We start from the raw sequence: 13,821 nt of genomic DNA on the forward strand, positions 1-13,821 counted from the left end.
TTCTTTTTTAATAAGAAAACTGGGTTAAAACTCGATTCTGCCTCGCGGAGGAACAACAGAGTCAAGATTTTTGAAATATTATAATCTGTGTTACTTTATTATATTTCAATTATTCTGAACGTATTCTTGAATTTTTATAGATAAAATGCCAAAATAAGCAAAAGCAAAATTGAAAAATAATGTAGTTTTCATTACTTGTTCTCCTTATTGTGTTCTTTGTTTTTCTTTGTTTTCAGTTCTAAATGCTCTACAATCAGTTTTTGTTTTACGATTACATGTAGGTAAAAACTTCGAAGTACATACTTACATATGTAAGTACATATTTGAAAATAACACTAAATTAATGTTACTATGAAATAGCATGTTCCTATAATGTTTTTACATTTTGTTTGATATTATAGTTTTTGTAAACCCAAAAGTGGGTTTATTTATAGCGGGTTTGATCGCAACTAATGGGAACTTTATACAAATATGTATATAAATTCCGTATACAACTCAGCTTTAAGTGCTTTAATAAAACGTATAAATTCAAAAAATTGTGCATAAAATACGAAATCAAATAGTATGTTTATATTAAGCCTTTTACTTGCCTCTGCAGAAACTGTTTGTTTGAAGCTGAAATTTTATATATACATAGATCTCTACTAGAAACTTATTTCCGTAAAGAAAATGTTTACCTATCTTCCCCTCTAAAATTGTACCCCTCAAAAACTCTAAAAATGCCATTTGTTAATTATTTATTGCAGTTTTTGGAAATTTTGGAAACGCAAAAATGTAGCGGGTGCCTTCTTCTACCACAGCACAGCATTATGAACTTTAAAAAGACAAAAATAATGGTAAAACTTTCGGTTATCTAAAATGCGTTTCTTCAATTTTTTTGATGTCGTTTTTCTTCTTAATCCCAGGTTGTGAAAGTCTGAAACTTTAGCAGCTTTTAGACACTATTTAATAATTCATTTCGTTAGAAGAAAATTTTTTCCCACCTCCACCCTCTCGCAAGTTATCGTCTCCGAAATTTGTAAAATTTGAAGTTTTTGCGCCGAATATTTCCGAAACGGCAAGTTTTTTTAAATTTATATAAATGCAGAAAGTAATGGTAAATTCCATACCACTAAAAAATGAAATTAGTTTTATTAACTCAAGCAATTAACCCTAAAAATTGAGCATTATGTTAACTCCTCTTTAAATTTATTTTTGCTTAATTTCAAAGATTGCATAAATTTCATATTTAATCCTAAATATATGCGATCCCTGAAATAGTTTCGTATATGAATTTTTTTTTCTTTTTTTTTCCTCCGACAGTGAGGGAGCGTTGCTCCTACCCTAAAAAATCAACTAAACTCTGAACAGATAAAACTAGTGTCACTGTTACGTATATACCATGGCGCATTTGCCATTCCCCGTAGAACTTTTATTCTGGGATGTTTGAATTTTTTTAATGTGAGTCTTCTTGGCACAATCCCACACTTGAATGCCATATAGCCATATTGGTTTAATGATTTAGTTATAAATTAATACTCTATTATTAGTTGCCAAATTGGACTTATGACCTAGGAGCCAATAATTTTGTATATTTATTTTTTAATTCTATGTGTTTCATTTTTATACGCTCTTTCCACCTTAACTTGGCATCTAAAGTCATCCCCAGGTATTATGCTGAATTAAGGATTGCTACCTTCGTTTCATTTAGGCTAATTTGTGGTGGATTCACTATTTTTCGATTGGTGAAGTTTATGTGAACCGATTTTGCTGCATTCAACTTCACTTTTCAATTCTTAGTCCATTGGCTTATTTTGCAATTTGCCTCCTATAATTTTTTTGTCGAATCCACAATGTTCGATCCTACTGCCAATACTGCAGTATCGTCAGCAAAAGTGGCTACCGTAGCATTTTCCATTTATGGTAGATCACTCGTTTAAAGCAAGTACAAGGTTGGGCCCAATACACTGTCTTGAGGTACACCTGCTCTTTAATTTAAATTCTTGAATTTTTCTTTTAAGCACCTGGGAAACTCTGTTTGCTATCGGTTTGTTTGACATTTTTGTATTCTTCCATTAAGCTTTCGTATATGAATGAAAATAATTTTAATAGTCTAGTTGGTATGCATAGATTGTTTTTAAAAGCAGTATTTTCACTTGTTGAAGGGAAAAATGCTAGATTACAAACCATTGGTTTGAACCAACTCTATTTTGTTTTATTAACGACAATAATTATTCTGCTTTATTATAAATGGTCTTTGCACGTACCTATTTACTTAATTAAAAATATACCTACTTATATAAAATAAAACAATTTTATGTATTTCATTTAAGGTTTTTTTACTATCATATTTGGCTTGTTTCGCTTTTTAGACATTATAAATTATTTAAAGTAAGTATAACTAATCAAAATATTTTTATGTCATTTTATACATTCCTTACAAAATTTCTTTTGCAAAAATTAGGTTCAAAATTTTATAGAATTATTTTAATTATAAAAAAATGTCTATTGCGAACAAAATGCTTATTGAGGTTACATATATTTCATTATAAAACTGTAGTCGTTATTAAGGCAACTAATTTTTTAAAAATACTAGTAGGTACATGTGCTTAATATGTGAAATTCTGGGTCTTACTTGTGTAAGATATAATGTTTGTGATTTATTTTAATTACACTATTTTCCAATCAATAATTAATGTGGAACACTATATAATATTTGTCATGATTTAGATAAAATTATAAAAGGGTTGATTTTAAAATTTATTTAGACATAACAAAAAATAACGGTGTTTGTTTTTGCTTGATTTTAATGTAAAACGAGACTTGACGGTGTCAACTCTGTGATGGCCGTACGAATTTGTTATCCTATGTGCAAGTAAATATGCCACAGCTTACTATGAGACAGACCATTACTTTAAGTTTCCGTATTACCATACTAATTTATGCAAAATTTCGATACTATGTTTCCAATATTTTCTAAGATATAGCCAAACTACAATTGAAGTTGTATGGCAGCTACCACAAGGATAATAATACACAAGAATAGTAATACACTTGCTTTCACGAAATTTCTATATAATGCCAAATAACTTTTGAAATTGTATGGCAACTATCACAGGTGCTCAAGTGATCTCAACAAATTTTAATGAATGTAGCTACCATTTTACCATATTTTATTTTGGGAAAATTTAATATTCAGTACTATTGAACAGTAATATATATAGCCAAAGAAACTTTGAAGTTGTACGGCAGCTACCCGAACATATTCAATTTAAAAAGGGGTTTGGTTTTACTATAATAAAAAATCATTTGCGAAAATTTGGTGAAATCAGCTCAATTAGTTTTTGAGTAATCGTTATTTATTATACATAAATATGATTGCAGTTCCACTTTTTTATACCCTGCACTTCGTGAAGGGTATATTAACTTTGGTATGGAGTTTGTAACTACTTGAAGGAGTCATCTGCGGTATGGACATATATAAATATTCTTGCTCAGCGTAAATTTTTGCGTCGATTTAGACATGTCCGTCCGTCCGTCCGTCCGATCGCACGATAACTCAAAATCGAATAATGCAATCGACACCAAACTTTCACAAGTTTTTTTTTGGTGCCAAGGACGAACCCTATTGTCACTGGACTAATTCGGACAACGGGTTCGGGTAGCTGCCATACAACTCAAAGAGTTTATTTTAAATATTTCAAAAACTAATAAAGCTATAAATATAAAATTTTGTATACATGTGTCCAATTATATTCTACACATGCTCAAAAATTATAATGGGATAGCTGCACCGGTTCGGGTGGCTGCCATACAACTCCAACAGCAAATTTTTTATATTCGGCAAAATAATAAAGTCAGATTCATGAAACTTGGCAGTCATGTGTCCAATTATAGGTCAAATATATTTCTGAAGTTTTGCTTGACAGGTTCGGGTACCTGCCATACAAGTCTAAAAGCTTATTTTAAATATTTGGAAAAATAATAAAGTTAAATTCATGAGACTTGGCAGTTGTGTGTCCGATTATAGATCAGATATATTTGTGAAGTTTTAGTGGAATTGTTTGACAGGTTCGGGTACTTGCCATACAACTCCAAAAGCTTATTTTACACATTTGGAAAAATAATAAAGTCAGATTCATGGAACTTGGCAGTTGTATGTATGTCCGATTATAGATCAGATATATTTCTGAAGTTTTGGTGGAATTGCTTGACAGGTTCGAGTAGCTTCCATACAACTCCAAAAGCTTATTTTACATATTTGGAAAAATAATAAAGTCAGATTCATGAAACTTGGCAGTTGTAAGTCGAGTTATAGGTCAGATATATTTCTGAAGTTTTGGTGGAATTGCTTGACAGGTTCGAGTAGCTTCCATGCAAGTCTAAAGGCTTATTCTTAATATTTGAAAAAATAATAAAGTCAGATTCATGAAACTTGGCAGTTGTGTGTCCGATTATAGATCAGATATATTTGTGAAGTTTTAGTGGAATTGTTTGACAGGTTCGGGTACTTGCCATACAACTCCAAAAGCTTATTTTACATATTTGGAAAAATAATAAAGTCAGATTCATGAAACTTGGCAGTTGTAAGTCGAGTTATAGGTCACATATATTTCTGAAGTTTTGGTGGAATTGCTTAACAGGTTTGAGTAGATCCCATACAAGTCTAAAATCTTATCCTCCATATTTGGAAAAATAATAAAGTCTGATTCATGAAACTTGGCAGTTGTGTGTCCGATTATAGATCAGATATATTTGTAAAGCTTTGATGGAATTGCTTGACAGGTTCAGGTACTTGCCATACAACTCGAAAAGCTAATTTTAAATATTTGGAAAAATTATAAAGTCAGATTCATGAAACTTGGCAGTCGGATGTCCAATTATAAGTCAGACATGTCCGTGAAGTTTTTATAGAATGATTTCAAGTTTTTATAGAATGATTTCAGACAAGTTAGAGTAATTGCTACACAATAACGAAAGGTGCAGGGTATAATTCAATCGGTTTATACCGACTGAAACGTTTTTACTTGTTTTCGGATAAACATTAGTATATTCCATACACCATTCATATTATAAAAAGTAAATAGATTTTAAAAAAATTGATTTTAAGTAAAACGAAATTCTGTTAATAGAATTTTTTGCTGAAGAAATGTTGTAGTTATTTTCTATTGAAACCCCGACAAAACAGAGCAACGGCAAAAAATTCTACTTGTAATTTGTACTTTTTTTTCTTTTTATAGTTTAATTTAGTTTGTTTTTATTTATTTCGTTATTAGTACCCGAATTTCTGCAAATTTTATCGATAGGAAATTTAAAAACTAAGACAAGTTTCCTTATATTTTTCCAATTCCCAACAACGCTTTTCCGCATCGACCATAATAACAATAATGTGCACTCATAACACTTAAAGAATACATACATATACATATTTACATATTACACAGAGTGTTTCGCATAAGATGGGAAAAAGTGCAGAGAGTACAAAATCATTATTATATTTACATACTAAACTAAAAAGTTATTTAGCGTAACTCATTTTTCGCATGTTAACACATATTACTGGCAAAACTATGAGAAATGGAAGAAAATGTTATATGGGTTAACTGTTAGCTCTAATTGTAGCGCATCAAAAAAAAAAACAGAAAAAAAATATTAAAACAAAATTTTCGAAAAATTTCGATTTTTTCTAATAACAATTAAAAAGAAAACACAAACATTCTGATTTTGAAGAGCCTTATCTCGAAGATTATGACTCAAATCAAATTGGTTGCAAGACCAAAAATAAAGAGCAAACAACCAAAACTCATTTTCATGAGCGAACATTTCCGAAAAAAAATGAAAAAAATTATATTTCAGAAGTATCATTTTTATACCCTAAATTTTATACTAAATTTGCCTTACTAAGAAATAACGGTCTTAGATATAGACTCAAGTGTATGTTTTTGATCAGCGTCGAATTCTGAGTTGATTTAGCTTTGTCTGTCCGTCCGTCCGTCCGTCCCAATGATAACTCAAAAACTAATTGAGCTAAGTTCACCAAATTTTCACAAATGATTTATTGTAGTAAGTGCCAGAACCCTATTTAAATTGGACATGATCGAGGTACCGGTTCGGGTAGCTGCCATACAACTTCAAAATTTATTTGGCTATATCTCTGGAACTATAAAAGCTGTGGTATTGAAATTTCATACAAACGAATATATTAGTGGGGCCAATGTGTTTGATAAAAGTCGTTAAAATTATTTGGTTCCTTCTGGTACCTGCCAGACTTATCTCAGAAACTATAAAAGTTGTGATATTGAAATTTCGCACAAACGAATATATTAGTAGGGCTAATGCGTCTGATAAAAGTCGTTGAAATTCCTTGGCTCCTTCTGGTAACTCCCATATAACTTTAGTAGTAGTGTGGCCATATCTTAGATAATATTCAAATTTCACAGTACTGAAATTTGGCATTAATTAATATGGTAATATGGCAACTTAAAGTCATAGTTTGTCTCATAGTCAGTTGTGGTATATTTATTCGTACATAGGATAAAAAATTCGTACGGGTATCACAGAGTTGACAAGGTCAACTCTATTTTTTCTCGTTTATTTTAGAAAGGGAGGTGCCTCACTAGTAATTGCGAACGAGTTATCAAAAGCGTGTATTGAAAAATGAATGAGTTTTTGATTCGACACGGTTCAAAATAATTTTTTTTGTGTGTGACCCAAACAAAAGTGATTGATTGCAAAACTAATACTGCTTAAAGAAAACAATGGCAGCTGAGCAAAAACATGAAAATAGCGCGAACTTCTACATTTGCATACTGAAAGTATTATTTAATAAAAATAGTACATTAAAAGTATTTTCAATACAAACTTTGATATTAATATTTAATGATAATTATATCAATGATTTAAACTTGCAATCTTCTTTATATGGTAAATTTAAATCACTGAAATTAAAATTTTTAGCCAGATTGGTTGTATGGAGCCATGATAAGAATCAAATTATTGAAATAATTCGCCAAAATAATTAAATTTTAGAGCATAACATTCTTTTCCATGTTTCCATACGTTTATGTGGATAAATCTAATGTAAATAATAAATTAGAATATCTACATGTACTATAAAGTTACTTGCGCGAAATAATATATTTTGTTACCTTTGTATTACTTTCGTCTTTGTTCATATTATCGGAACTAAGTACCTTCAATCAAAACATAATAAATGAGTTAATGCTATAAAATTTGTCTACATTTTTAGTTTTTCAAAATTTTATTATTTGTTTGTTTTTACTTTAATAACCTTCTTTTAAAAATGATAATACCGACGGAAATTATGACACAAAAAAACAACACAAGGAGTAAAACAAATATTGTAAAAGGATTTTAAAATTAAAAAAACCTCTTTTTTGACCTGGTAAAAACTTATAAAAGAGTTTAAAATAATAATAAAAAAAAAAATTGTGCCGCAAACGCGTAAATTTTGAATTAATTTTTCTTGAGTTGTAGAAATTAGAAAATTTATTTAACAAATTGGAATTTAAATACATATAGGAATAATTACACACATAGGAATGACAGAAAACGGAAAGTCCATATGCAATAGCCAAAAGAATAGTCAAAAGCGTAAAATCTTTAGCTCAAATTTATTTTGATGTTCACCAATTGAAATAATTATTACGTTTCTTAATACCAGCTCGCTTACAAAGTGCTTTAATATGGCTTCAAGTGTTTAATAAATTTGTGGATTGTATCGTGTATCGCATAGCTCATTTGTAAATACTCACAAGATTTTTTTAAGTGTGGAGTTTCTTTACAAATGAAAATAACTAAGTTAATATTTCTAAACATCGAAAACTTCAACTTTAATAGTTTTAACAATTGAGTGTTTAAGGACATTGAAGAACCATTCATGTAATACATATGTAGAATTTTTGTCAAAGCTTAGTTGTAGTAACTTAAAACTTTTTACGAAAAATGTCGCTTATGAATTTTCATTGCAAGCTTGTAACGTTTGAGAACGTTTTTGTAAGAACCCACTGCATAGTAGATTAAAATTTTTAATCGAATTTAAGTCTAAAGCTAGAAGATGTGTTGAATTTTTTGCCAGAAATTAATATATTTTCGGCTATTTTAAATAAACTTTCTTTATTGAAATAATTTTTTTCAAAGCAAAAGAATTGAAAAATTGAATTTTGGAATTCTACGTCATAAGTTCATAAAGATGTCGCTCAACAGACATATTTTTGAACATAATATATATATATATATATATATATATATGTGTAAATTACAAGTGCTCACCTTAAATGGGAATTTCAAGTGAATGTGGGCAGGTAGAAGTACTCTCTTTTTAGAATTATGCCGTAATGTAGAGGTGACTTAGGTTAGATATTCTCCATATAAGATAAAAACATTTGAATTTCATTCATGGCGAGCTCTCTTACGACATTAGTTTATGCACAAATACTGTTAAAAGTAATATAAATTTATGAAAGTTGTGTGAATAAGATTACCGTTCATTATGATTTTTTTCTAAAGTTAAAAACAATTCTTCTTAAATGAAAAGCATTCAAATGTTGCTTTTTGTATTTAAGCAAATGCCAAAAAGTCAGAGTTTAAAATTATATTTTAAAAATATACGTATGATTGAATGTTTACATATGTACATAAATTTAAATAATTATTTCATTTTCTCAACACTCGTTAAGTATTTTACAACGCCAAATTATTTATTCTGACTTCGTTTAGAATACTTGCAAAGATTATGTTTTAAAAGTGATTACCTTACTATCATTTTACCAACTTATTTGTGACTGTTCATCATACGGCTTAAATATTAAATGTTTTAAAGACAGTACTGTTTTGTATAATGTTTGCATGCATTTCATAAATAAACCACTTAGACTTTTTTTGTTTTTCAAAATAATATGTAGCTGAATAAAATTTTTTCTGATGTATAGAAGCTTTTCGGACACAAGATTACTGAATGAGAAAGAATTTATTTGTAATGTGTTCTAAATATTTCTCAATTCCTCGAAAAATATTTTGAATTTGGATACAAAATATACACAAAATTATTGTGACGTATTCAAAATTTTTTTTTATTCTTTATATAATTTATTTTCATAAATGGCTCAGAAGTATAACTAATTTGAAAACAAATTGATATTTCTAAAACTGTTTTGAATTATCAATATAAAAAAATCTGATATGGTCAGCACATAACCAACCGCAATGTGTATTGTCTAGTTAAGTGAAAGTGTTACGGAATATTATAAAAATGACTGTTCTTTTCAATTTTTAGGGCATTAGTAAGTTTATAGTTAACATACCTAGAAAAATATAAATTTGGCTCTTAGTAGAGTTTCGCTTTGTGCTACCCGAATTCCCTGAAACGTTTGCCAGTTAGTTTTTGTAACAACCAGAACTCAAATATCGAATTTCAAGAAATTCCATCAGTCCGTTCCGTAGATATGCTAAAAAATGTAAAATCGGCCCGAAGATCCATCATGATCTTTCCAAAAAATTTATATGTTCATTGTTGTAATACGAGGAATTCAAATATCAAATTTTAATGAAATCGGTTGAATATTTTCTTCTAAAAGGTCAAAAATGTAAAACAGGCTCGGTAAAAAGTGCAGTTCTCGAGGCCTGATAAATCCCAAAAGTTGATTAATCCGTGCCACAGTCGAAATAAACTTACACATAAAATTTCATCAAAATCGATTCAGTCGAACTTAAGATACACGCGTGCACACACAGACCGACAGGTTGCTACAAATAGTTTATTGAGAAGTGTATTCCCATCGAAAACTCGATATGCAAAATTTGTTGCCATCACATAGTCTACCTATTGTATACACAATACGGTCGGTAATAAAGGGGTAGAAAATACATTAACGTGAAAATTATCTATAAAGTGTGGTAGTCGTTATTTTGAACATAGTTATTGTTTTTTCTGTTTATAAAAAATATCTAATTTAGATAGAATTCTTCTCAGTACAAAAGTTAATTCCGCTCCTTTCATTTCTTTATAATTAATTGTTTCACATCAGTACCCTATGGTTTCGACTTAATGTTATATTTTAAATACTTTTCAATATTTTTTATATATTGTACTCAAACAATATTATTCTAAATGATACGAGTATTTTTACCATGAAGTTTTTTTGTAAAGAAAAAATAAATGGAAAAGAAACAAATATTGGAACATGAATATTTTATTTTCCTCAAGAACTGTTTAATATTAAAAAATCAAAATGTTTGTAAATTTATTTAAATGATAAACGCCATTATTAAAAAAGTAAATAAAATCGAAGTATATATGTACATATTTTCTGTATAAGAGAAAATGAAACAGGAATTAAATAAAAGGTGGGACTACATGTTTACTGCATTATAATATACACTTATCCATACACAAATGAATACACGTGTATAAATGAATATAATATTTCTACATACATAAATATTTTGATGTGAAACATCTTTAACTCTTTTCTTTCAACAGCCATTTCTGAATAATAAAAGATTTTATTGGTCTTTTGACTCTCTCTTATAACTGGGTTTTCTTTTCTCATACTTTTTAATTGTGTTGCAATATAGAAAATAGTATAAGAATAAGCAAACGATTTTAAAGATATATTGGTATACATATGTGTCAAGATTTCGTTTTTCTTATACTGTACATATATGCATGTAAATAACAAGCAAAGAGTACAAACAGATCTTGTACTTAACAGATAGAACTTACGAAAATCTTTATAAAATAAAATTTTTCTCAATTTCATTTTTCATTAGTCCGCAGCTAGTTCAAAAGTTTAATTTAGTTTAAAAGTGTTTTATAATACCAAGAATGTCACGGATAATCGTATTTTAAAATGAAGCGAATAAAATAATTAGTAAAATTATAAATTGAAAATTTAATTTAAATAATTTTTGTATTTTAACAACCGTTCTCAATTAAATTTTTAATAAAATATTATATATGTACGTTTAATAAAAACATCTTCTAGTAAAAGATATTATGACCTTTTGTAGAAAAATTAAAATGTTAAATCAGCTATACAGTTAAATTGAATGTTTTAATTTTAATTAAAAATTTTTAATATAATTAAAGTTTTTTAATAAATAATAACTATTTAATTTTAAAACTAAATTTGTACAAATGCGTAAAATATTTATTAAATGCATTCAAAAATTATACAAATATGTTTGTAGTTTAGCAATAATATAATGATTAAAAATTACACACATTATTTCAAATTTTGTCGTATAAGTGCGAGAATTTACGGAAGTGAATTAAATATACATTAAATATATATATATATATATATATATATGTATACATGTAATTACAGTTTATATTATTATATACAAAAAAAATATGTGTATGGTGTTTTTTAACAGTTATTTTACTAATACTGTTATTAAAAGATAATAACAGAAAAAAATAAAAGTAAAAATTTAACTCCAAAAAAAAGCAAATTTATGACAACTTATTTATAAATTCATTTGACAAATGTATACTAATTAATTACAGTTTATCTAAGGTATTTAATACAAAGTTATAAATAATTGATTATTTTCAAAAATAATAATAATAAAATTAATAAAAAATAAAGAAAAAGAACATTTACTTTTTTATTTTTGTTAATATTTTATTAAACCGCTAAAAATCTTTGACACCTTAAGTGAGTGAAGAACTTCACTTTTATTTTTATGTGAACAAAATATTAAATTTAATGTATGTAGGTGGATATTAAATTTTTAAACTAAGTTTTTAAGTATTTCGTATTTTTAAATTTTACAAAGAAGTTTGTTTTTATTGTTATTCTTACTGTTATTTTTTTTATCTGTGAACTAACTTATTAAATAAAACATTTCTTAAATTTGCAGGAAGGTGTCAAAAGAGCTATTTCCGATATAATAATAATCAAAGTGTTAAATATTTTTTCTTTGTTTTCTCTTTTCTTACACTCTTCCTCAACCAATTTATTTTGTATACTTATTTAGAAGTGTTAATAAAAAAGGATAATTAAACAATAACCATTTAACATACGTTATACATTAAATGATACATTAGATAATAATAATTTTGAACAATAGCAAAATAATATAAAGTGAAGTTAAAAGGAAAGTGTTAAAATTTGAGGGAATTCTTATGGTTGATTATTTCCCAAAAATTTTGTTTTCAAAATATGAATTTTATGTACTTATTAATTTATATTAATTGAAGATAATTTATTTAATTAAAGAATTTTTGGAAAAATCAATCAAATAATTATTTATATTATTATAAAATAATAATAAAAAAAATTTATTTGTATATAAACTGATCCACACATAATAAGAAATGCGTAAGTATTTTTCTGAGAATTAATATTACTAAAATTTTACTATGCTACTCATAAAATATAAAAATTATTATTATGCTCTTAATTAAATATTAACCACCTTAATGCTATATATATAAAATTAATTTTAAATTCAGTAAAAATTCAAAAATAAAAATGAAATTTCCATTTTTTGCATATTTTAAAATGATAAAACGAAAAACTTACGTTAGAAACTTTGTAGTATAAGGAGCAAAAGAAAATATGTATAAGGAAAATAAAATTGAAAAATGAAATGAGTTATATAAATCACTCAGTCAATTGTAGGAAACAGTTATGCTTACTATTTTTATATGTTATACAAAAGATGTAGTACTCATATTCAATTCTGACTGAAATAAGTCTCTGCTTATGATTGAATGATTAAAGGTACATAGAGCATAGAATTGCATTATGTTCAATGAAAAATTTTATTTGTTTGAAAATAGAACGCTTTCCGATCTTCAGTAGATTCTGAAATAGACTCAGTAGAAAATAAAATACATCCTTTATATTAAAGTTAATATTACGTGAATCAGCCATAGTTCTTTGTACTTTTCAGTGACCCCCTATAGGATTTATTGGAGATACATTTTAACAAATTTTCACCAAATTTCTACTTGTCCAATCTATTTTGCTCATAACTTCCCTTCCGAAAAAGAAAGAAGCTTTCAATAAACAGTTTCTGAAAGGGCTAGTAAAGGGTTTTAAAGCAATATATTGAGCCTTATTCTAGTTGTCGCGTCACTTACGTGACATTTGTCGTTGTCGTTGTCACATCATTTGAAATGTGGTATTCTAGTTGTCGAGTGACGTGACTACGAGAAATAAACGAAAATGAAACGTTTCAAGTGAAATTGATACATTTTAAAAAGAAATTTTGGCGAGTAAAGTTCAAACTAAAAAAAAAAATTCGGTGTATATATTTATTTTTTTAAATACGAGGGAAATAAAAAATATCGTCATTTGCATTATGGTTTATGGATTCTTCAAACTCCGAGAATGATGAAATTGAAAAAAAAACAACAATTAAGGATCAAAAGATTTAAGATTAGGGACAGCTCTAATCCATTGGATTTGCCAAATGGAGTGTAAGATAATAATTTTTTCAAATACATTAGTTACAAACATTTTATTTTATTCGCAGATTTATAAGCTATTACAGACTTCCAAACCATATATTATTTGGTTTAATTTATGTATTAAATTACAAAATTTATTATTTTTAATATTTTTATTAAATTGTTTTGTTTAAACTTACATTTTTGGTGTATCCATCTCGCTTGTCACTTGTTAAATACTTTTCGACAAAAAACGTCGTTTCACTACGACATGTGTCGCTCTACAACGCCAACTGGAATATACCTGAAACACATTTTCCCGCTATTCCACGACACGTGTCACTTTAATCGCCATTTAGAATATCAAATTCAAGTCGAGACGACAATTGTCGCTCTACTTCGACAACTAGAATAAG

The sequence above is a fragment of the Condylostylus longicornis genome, unplaced genomic scaffold (assembly GCF_029603195.1).
Source record: "Condylostylus longicornis isolate FDR11 unplaced genomic scaffold, ASM2960319v2 ptg000016l, whole genome shotgun sequence".
Taxonomy (NCBI): domain Eukaryota; kingdom Metazoa; phylum Arthropoda; class Insecta; order Diptera; family Dolichopodidae; genus Condylostylus; species Condylostylus longicornis.